Genomic DNA, 10,405 nt, shown 5'->3' with positions numbered 1-10,405 from the left:
AAAACTTAGACATATTCAATATCTCTGAAAATCCTAGACAAATCCTAGACAAATCCTAGAGAAATCCTAGAGAAAACTTAGACAAATTTATTTCTGTAGATATCCTAGACAAATCCTAGAGAAAACTTAGACATATTTAATATCTCTGAAAATCCTAGACAAATCCTAGACAAATCCTAGACAAATCCTAGAGAAATCCTAGAGAAAACTTAGACAAATTCATTTCTCTGGAAATCCTAGACAAATCCAAGAGAAAACTTAGACATATTTAATATCTCTGAAAATCCTAGACAAATCCTAGAGAAATCCTAGAGAAAACTTAGACAAATTTATTTCTTCAGATATCCTAGACAAATCCTAGAGAAAACTTAGACATATTTAATATCTCTGAAAATCCTAGACAAATCCTAGACAAATCCTAGAGAAATCCTAGAGAAAACTTGGACAAATTCATTTCTCTGGAAATCCTAGACAAATCCAAGAGAAAACTTAGACATATTTAATATCTCTGAAAATCCTAGACAAATCCTAGAGAAATCCTAGAGAAAACTTAGACAAATTTATTTCTCTAGATATCCTAGACAAATCCTAGAGAAAACTTAGACATATTTAATATCTCTGAAAATCCTAGACAAATCCTAGACAAATCCTAGAGAAATCCTAGAGAAAACTTGGACAAATTCATTTCTCTGGAAATCCTAGACAAATCCAAGAGAAACCTTAGACATATTTAATATCTCTGAAAATCCTAGACAAATCCTAGACAAATCCTAGAGAAATCCTAGAGAAAACTTAGACAAATTCATTTCTCTGGAAATCCTAGACAAATCCAAGAGAAAACTTAGACATATTTAATATCTCTGAAAATCCTAGACAAATCCTAGAGAAATCCTAGAGAAAACTTAGACAAATTTATTTCTCTAGATATCCTAGACAAATCCTAGAGAAAACTGAGACATATTTAATATCTCTGAAAATCCTAGACAAATCCTAGACAAATCCTAGAGAAATCCTAGAGAAAACTTGGACAAATTCATTTCTCTGGAAATCCTAGACAAATCCAAGAGAAAACTTAGACATATTTAATATCTCTGAAAATCCTAGACAAATCCTAGACAAATCCTAGAGAAAACTTAGACAAATTTATTTCTCTAGATATCCTAGACAAATTCTAGAGAAAACTTAGACATATTTAATATCTCTGAAAATCCTAGACAAATCCTAGACAAATCCTAGAGAAATCCTAGAGAAAACTTGGACAAATTCATTTCTCTGGAAATCCTAGACAAATCCAAGAGAAAACTTAGACATATTTAATATCTCTGAAAATCCTAGACAAATCCTAGACAAATCCTAGAGAAATCCTAGAGAAAACTTGGACAAATTCATTTCTCTGGAAATCCTAGACAAATCCTAGAGAAATCCTAGACAAATCCTAGAGAAATCCTAGAGAAAACTTAGACAAATTTATTTCTCTAGATATTCTAGACAAATCCTAGAGAAAACTTAGACATATGCAATATCTCTGAAAATCCTAGACAAATCCTAGAGAAATCCTAGAGAAAACTTAGACAAATTTATTTCTCTAGATATCCTAGACAAATCCTAGAGAAAACTTAGACATATTCAATATCTCTGAAAATCCTAGACAAATCCTAGACAAATCCTAGACAAATCCTAGAGAAATCCTAGAGAAAACTTAGACAAATTTATTTCTGTAGATATCCTAGACAAATCCTAGAGAAAACTTAGACATATTTAATATCTCTGAAAATCCTAGACAAATCCTAGAGAAAACTTAGACATATTTAATATCTCTGAAAATCCTAGACAAATCCTAGACAAATCCTAGAGAAATCCTAGAGAAAACTTGGACAAATTCATTTCTCTGGAAATCCTAGACAAATCCAAGAGAAAACTTAGACATATTTAATATCTCTGAAAATCCTAGACAAATCCTAGAGAAATCCTAGAGAAAACTTAGACAAATTTATTTCTCTAGATATCCTAGACAAATCCTAGAGAAAACTTAGACATATTTAATATCTCTGAAAATCCTAGACAAATCCTAGACAAATCCTAGAGAAATCCTAGAGAAAACTTAGACAAATTCATTTCTCTGGAAATCCAAGACAAATCCAAGAGAAAACTTAGACAGATTTAATATCTCTGAAAATCCCAGACAAATCCTAGAGAAATCCTAGAGAAAACTTAGACAAATTTATTTCTCTAGATATCCTAGACAAATCCTAGAGAAAACTTAGACATATTCAATATCTCTGAAAATCCTAGACAAATCCTAGACAAATCCTAGAGAAATCCTAGAGAAAACTTAGACAAATTTATTTCTGTAGATATCCTAGACAAATCCTAAAGAAAACTTAGACATATTTAATATCTCTGAAAATCCTGACAAATCCTAGAGAAATCCTAGAGAAAACTTGGACAAATTCATTTCTCTGGAAATCCTAGACAAATCCAAGAGAAAACTTAGACATATTTAATATCTCTGAAAATCCTAGACAAATCCTAGACAAATCCTAGAGAAATCCTAGAGAAAACTTGGACAAATTCATTTCTCTGGAAATCCTAGACAAATCCTAGACAAATCCTAGAGAAATCCTAGAGAAAACTTAGACAAATTCATTTCTCTGGAAATCCTAGACAAATCCAAGAGAAAACTTAGACATATTTAATATCTCTGAAAATCCTAGACAAATCCTAGAGAAATCCTAGAGAAAACTTAGACAAATTTATTTCTTCAGATATCCTAGACAAATCCTAGAGAAAACTTAGACATATTTAATATCTCTGAAAATCCTAGACAAATCCTAGACAAATCCTAGAGAAATCCTAGAGAAAACTTGGACAAATTCATTTCTCTGGAAATCCTAGACAAATCCAAGAGAAAACTTAGACATATTTAATATCTCTGAAAATCCTAGACAAATCCTAGACAAATCCTAGAGAAATCCTAGAGAAAACTTAGACAAATTTATTTCTCTAAATATCCTAGACAAATCCTAGAGAAAACTTAGACATATTTAATATCTCTGAAAATCCTAGACAAATCCTAGACAAATCCTAGAGAAATCCTAGAGAAAACTTGGACAAATTCATTTCTCTGGAAATCCTAGACAAATCCTAGAGAAAACTTAGACATATTTAATATCTCTGAAAATCCTAGACAAATCCTAGACAAATCCTAGAAAAATCCTAGAGAAAACTTGGACAAATTCATTTCTCTGGAAATCCTAGACAAATCCAAGAGAAAACTTAGACATATTTAATATCTCTGAAAATCCTAGACAAATCCTAGAGAAATCCTAGAGAAAACTTAGACAAATTTATTTCTCTAGATATCCTAGACAAATCCTAGAGAAAACTTAGACATATTTAATATCTCTGAAAATCCTAGACAAATCCTAGACAAATCCTAGAGAAATCCTAGAGAAAACTTGGACAAATTCATTTCTCTGGAAATCCTAGACAAATCCAAGAGAAAACTTAGACATATTTAATATCTCTGAAAATCCTAGACAAATCCTAGAGAAATCCTAGAGAAAACTTAGACAAATTCATTTCTCTGGAAATCCTAGACAAATCCAAGAGAAAACTTAGACATATTTAATATCTCTGAAAATCCTAGACAAATCCTAGAGAAATCCTAGAGAAAACTTAGACAAATTTATTTCTTCAGATATCCTAGACAAATCCTAGAGAAAACTTAGACATATTTAATATCTCTGAAAATCCTAGACAAATCCTAGACAAATCCTAGAGAAATCCTAGAGAAAACTTGGACAAATTCATTTCTCTGGAAATCCTAGACAAATCCAAGAGAAAACTTAGACATATTTAATATCTCTGAAAATCCTAGACAAATCCTAGACAAATCCTAGAGAAATCCTAGAGAAAACTTAGACAAATTTATTTCTCTAAATATCCTAGACAAATCCTAGAGAAAACTTAGACATATTTAATATCTCTGAAAATCCTAGACAAATCCTAGACAAATCCTAGAGAAATCCTAGAGAAAACTTGGACAAATTCATTTCTCTGGAAATCCTAGACAAATCCTAGAGAAAACTTAGACATATTTAATATCTCTGAAAATCCTAGACAAATCCTAGACAAATCCTAGAGAAATCCTAGAGAAAACTTGGACAAATTCATTTCTCTGGAAATCCTAGACAAATCCAAGAGAAAACTTAGACATATTTAATATCTCTGAAAATCCTAGACAAATCCTAGAGAAATCCTAGAGAAAACTTAGACAAATTTATTTCTCTAGATATCCTAGACAAATCCTAGAGAAAACTTAGACATATTTAATATCTCTGAAAATCCTAGACAAATCCTAGACAAATCCTAGAGAAATCCTAGAGAAAACTTGGACAAATTCATTTCTCTGGAAATCCTAGACAAATCCAAGAGAAAACTTAGACATATTTAATATCTCTGAAAATCCTAGACAAATCCTAGACAAATCCTAGAGAAATCCTAGAGAAAACTTAGACAAATTCATTTCTCTGGAAATCCTAGACAAATCCAAGAGAAAACTTAGACATATTTAATATCTCTGAAAATCCTAGACAAATCCTAGAGAAATCCTAGAGAAAACTTAGACAAATTTATTTCTCTAGATATCCTAGACAAATCCTAGAGAAAACTTAGACATATTTAATATCTCTGAAAATTCTAGACAAATCCTAGACAAATCCTAGAGAAATCCTAGAGAAAACTTGGACAAATTCATTTCTCTGGAAATCCTAGACAAATCCAAGAGAAAACTTAGACATATTTAATATCTCTGAAAATCCTAGACAAATCCTAGACAAATCCTAGAGAAAACTTAGACAAATTTATTTCTCTAGATATCCTAGACAAATTCTAGAGAAAACTTAGACATATTTAATATCTCTGAAAATCCTAGACAAATCCTAGACAAATCCTAGAGAAATCCTAGAGAAAACTTGGACAAATTCATTTCTCTGGAAATCCTAGACAAATCCAAGAGAAAACTTAGACATATTTAATATCTCTGAAAATCCTAGACAAATCCTAGACAAATCCTAGAGAAATCCTAGAGAAAACTTGGACAAATTCATTTCTCTGGAAATCCTAGACAAATCCTAGAGAAATCCTAGAGAAAACTTAGACAAATTTATTTCTCTAGATATCCTAGACAAATCCTAGAGAAAACTTAGACATATGCAATATCTCTGAAAATCCTAGACAAATCCTAGACAAATCCTAGAGAAAACTTAGACATATTCAATATCTCTGAAAATCCTAGACAAATCCTAGACAAATCCTAGACAAATCCTAGAGAAATCCTAGAGAAAACTTAGACAAATTTATTTCTGTAGATATCCTAGACAAATCCTAGAGAAAACTTAGACATATTTAATATCTCTGAAAATCCTAGACAAATCCTAGAGAAATCCTAGAGAAAACTTGGACAAATTCATTTCTCTGGAAATCCTAGACAAATCCAAGAGAAAACTTAGACATATTTAATATCTCTGAAAATCCTAGACAAATCCTAGACAAATCCTAGAGAAATCCTAGAGAAAACTTGGACAAATTCATTTCTCTGGAAATCCTAGACAAATCCAAGAGAAAACTTAGACATATTTAATATCTCTGAAAATCCTAGACAAATCCTAGAGAAATCCTAGAGAAAACTTAGACAAATTTATTTCTCTAGATATCCTAGACAAATCCTAGAGAAAACTTAGACATATTTAATATCTCTGAAAATCCTAGACAAATCCTAGACAAATCCTAGAGAAATCCTAGAGAAAACTTAGACAAATTCATTTCTCTGGAAATCCAAGACAAATCCAAGAGAAAACTTAGACAGATTTAATATCTCTGAAAATCCCAGACAAATCCTAGAGAAATCCTAGAGAAAACTTAGACAAATTTATTTCTCTAGATATCCTAGACAAATCCTAGAGAAAACTTAGACATATTCAATATCTCTGAAAATCCTAGACAAATCCTAGACAAATCCTAGAGAAATCCTAGAGAAAACTTAGACAAATTTATTTCTGTAGATATCCTAGACAAATCCTAAAGAAAACTTAGACATATTTAATATCTCTGAAAATCCTAGACAAATCCTAGAGAAATCCTAGAGAAAACTTGGACAAATTCATTTCTCTGGAAATCCTAGACAAATCCAAGAGAAAACTTAGACATATTTAATATCTCTGAAAATCCTAGACAAATCCTAGACAAATCCTAGAGAAATCCTAGAGAAAACTTGGACAAATTCATTTCTCTGGAAATCCTAGACAAATCCTAGACAAATCCTAGAGAAATCCTAGAGAAAACTTAGACAAATTCATTTCTCTGGAAATCCTAGACAAATCCAAGAGAAAACTTAGACATATTTAATATCTCTGAAAATCCTAGACAAATCCTAGAGAAATCCTAGAGAAAACTTAGACAAATTTATTTCTTCAGATATCCTAGACAAATCCTAGAGAAAACTTAGACATATTTAATATCTCTGAAAATCCTAGACAAATCCTAGACAAATCCTAGAGAAATCCTAGAGAAAACTTGGACAAATTCATTTCTCTGGAAATCCTAGACAAATCCAAGAGAAAACTTAGACATATTTAATATCTCTGAAAATCCTAGACAAATCCTAGACAAATCCTAGAGAAATCCTAGAGAAAACTTAGACAAATTTATTTCTCTAAATATCCTAGACAAATCCTAGAGAAAACTTAGACATATTTAATATCTCTGAAAATCCTAGACAAATCCTAGACAAATCCTAGAGAAATCCTAGAGAAAACTTGGACAAATTCATTTCTCTGGAAATCCTAGACAAATCCTAGACAAATCCTAGAGAAATCCTAGAGAAAACTTGGACAAATTCATTTCTCTGGAAATCCTAGACAAATCCAAGAGAAAACTTAGACATATTTAATATCTCTGAAAATCCTAGACAAATCCTAGAGAAATCCTAGAGAAAACTTAGACAAATTTATTTCTCTAGATATCCTAGACAAATCCTAGAGAAAACTTAGACATATTTAATATCTCTGAAAATCCTAGACAAATCCTAGACAAATCCTAGAGAAATCCTAGAGAAAACTTGGACAAATTCATTTCTCTGGAAATCCTAGACAAATCCTAGAGAAAACTTAGACATATGCAATATCTCTGAAAATCCTAGACAAATCCTAGAGAAATCCTAGAGAAAACTTAGACAAATTTATTTCTCTAGATATCCTAGACAAATCCTAGAGAAAACTTAGACATATTCAATATCTCTGAAAATCCTAGACAAATCCTAGACAAATCCTAGACAAATCCTAGAGAAATCCTAGAGAAAACTTAGACAAATTTATTTCTGTAGATATCCTAGACAAATCCTAGAGAAAACTTAGACATATTTAATATCTCTGAAAATCCTAGACAAATCCTAGAGAAATCCTAGAGAAAACTTGGACAAATTCATTTCTCTGGAAATCCTAGACAAATCCAAGAGAAAACTTAGACATATTTAATATCTCTGAAAATCCTAGACAAATCCTAGACAAATCCTAGAGAAATCCTAGAGAAAACTTGGACAAATTCATTTCTCTGGAAATCCTAGACAAATCCAAGAGAAAACTTAGACATATTTAATATCTCTGAAAATCCTAGACAAATCCTAGAGAAATCCTAGAGAAAACTTAGACAAATTTATTTCTCTAGATATCCTAGACAAATCCTAGAGAAAACTTAGACATATTTAATATCTCTGAAAATCCTAGACAAATCCTAGACAAATCCTAGAGAAATCCTAGAGAAAACTTAGACAAATTCATTTCTCTGGAAATCCAAGACAAATCCAAGAGAAAACTTAGACAGATTTAATATCTCTGAAAATCCCAGACAAATCCTAGAGAAATCCTAGAGAAAACTTAGACAAATTTATTTCTCTAGATATCCTAGACAAATCCTAGAGAAAACTTAGACATATTCAATATCTCTGAAAATCCTAGACAAATCCTAGACAAATCCTAGAGAAATCCTAGAGAAAACTTAGACAAATTTATTTCTGTAGATATCCTAGACAAATCCTAAAGAAAACTTAGACATATTTAATATCTCTGAAAATCCTAGACAAATCCTAGAGAAATCCTAGAGAAAACTTGGACAAATTCATTTCTCTGGAAATCCTAGACAAATCCAAGAGAAAACTTAGACATATTTAATATCTCTGAAAATCCTAGACAAATCCTAGAGAAATCCTAGAGAAAACTTAGACAAATTTATTTCTTCAGATATCCTAGACAAATCCTAGAGAAAACTTAGACATATTTAATATCTCTGAAAATCCTAGACAAATCCTAGACAAATCCTAGAGAAATCCTAGAGAAAACTTGGACAAATTCATTTCTCTGGAAATCCTAGACAAATCCAAGAGAAAACTTAGACATATTTAATATCTCTGAAAATTCTAGACAAATCCTAGACAAATCCTAGAGAAATCCTAGAGAAAACTTAGACAAATTTATTTCTCTAAATATCCTAGACAAATCCTAGAGAAAACTTAGACATATTTAATATCTCTGAAAATCCTAGACAAATCCTAGACAAATCCTAGAGAAATCCTAGAGAAAACTTGGACAAATTCATTTCTCTGGAAATCCTAGACAAATCCTAGAGAAAACTTAGACATATTTAATATCTCTGAAAATCCTAGACAAATCCTAGACAAATCCTAGAGAAATCCTAGAGAAAACTTGGACAAATTCATTTCTCTGGAAATCCTAGACAAATCCAAGAGAAAACTTAGACATATTTAATATCTCTGAAAATCCTAGACAAATCCTAGAGAAATCCTAGAGAAAACTTAGACAAATTTATTTCTCTAGATATCCTAGACAAATCCTAGAGAAAACTTAGACATATTTAATATCTCTGAAAATCCTAGACAAATCCTAGACAAATCCTAGAGAAATCCTAGAGAAAACTTGGACAAATTCATTTCTCTGGAAATCCTAGACAAATCCAAGAGAAAACTTAGACATATTTAATATCTCTGAAAATCCTAGACAAATCCTAGAGAAATCCTAGAGAAAACTTAGACAAATTTATTTCTGTAGATATCCTAGACAAATCCTAGAGAAAACTTAGACATATTTAATATCTCTGAAAATCCTAGACAAATCCTAGAGAAATCCTAGAGAAAACTTGGACAAATTCATTTCTCTGGAAATCCTAGACAAATCCAAGAGAAAACTTAGACATATTTAATATCTCTGAAAATCCTAGACAAATCCTAGACAAATCCTAGAGAAATCCTAGAGAAAACTTGGACAAATTCATTTCTCTGGAAATCCTAGACAAATCCAAGAGAAAACTTAGACATATTTAATATCTCTGAAAATCCTAGACAAATCCTAGAGAAATCCTAGAGAAAACTTAGACAAATTTATTTCTCTAGATATCCTAGACAAATCCTAGAGAAAACTTAGACATATTTAATATCTCTGAAAATCCTAGACAAATCCTAGACAAATCCTAGAGAAATCCTAGAGAAAACTTAGACAAATTCATTTCTCTGGAAATCCAAGACAAATCCAAGAGAAAACTTAGACAGATTTAATATCTCTGAAAATCCCAGACAAATCCTAGAGAAATCCTAGAGAAAACTTAGACAAATTTATTTCTCTAGATATCCTAGACAAATCCTAGAGAAAACTTAGACATATTCAATATCTCTGAAAATCCTAGACAAATCCTAGAGAAATCCTAGAGAAAACTTAGACAAATTTATTTCTGTAGATATCCTAGACAAATCCTAAAGAAAACTTAGACATATTTAATATCTCTGAAAATCCTAGACAAATCCTAGAGAAATCCTAGAGAAAACTTGGACAAATTCATTTCTCTGGAAATCCTAGACAAATCCAAGAGAAAACTTAGACATATTTAATATCTCTGAAAATCCTAGACAAATCCTAGACAAATCCTAGAGAAATCCTAGAGAAAACTTGGACAAATTCATTTCTCTGGAAATCCTAGACAAATCCTAGACAAATCCTAGAGAAATCCTAGAGAAAACTTAGACAAATTCATTTCTCTGGAAATCCTAGACAAATCCAAGAGAAAACTTAGACATATTTAATATCTCTGAAAATCCTAGACAAATCCTAGAGAAATCCTAGAGAAAACTTAGACAAATTTATTTCTTCAGATATCCTAGACAAATCCTAGAGAAAACTTAGACATATTTAATATCTCTGAAAATCCTAGACAAATCCTAGACAAATCCTAGAGAAATCCTAGAGAAAACTTGGACAAATTCATTTCTCTGGAAATCCTAGACAAATCCAAGAGAAAACTTAGACATATTTAATATCTCTGAAAATCCTAGACAAATCCT

The sequence above is a fragment of the Microplitis demolitor genome, chromosome 2 (genome assembly GCF_026212275.2).
Source record: "Microplitis demolitor isolate Queensland-Clemson2020A chromosome 2, iyMicDemo2.1a, whole genome shotgun sequence".
NCBI lineage: Eukaryota > Metazoa > Arthropoda > Insecta > Hymenoptera > Braconidae > Microplitis > Microplitis demolitor.
Note: the sequence above shows the minus strand (reverse complement) of the source record.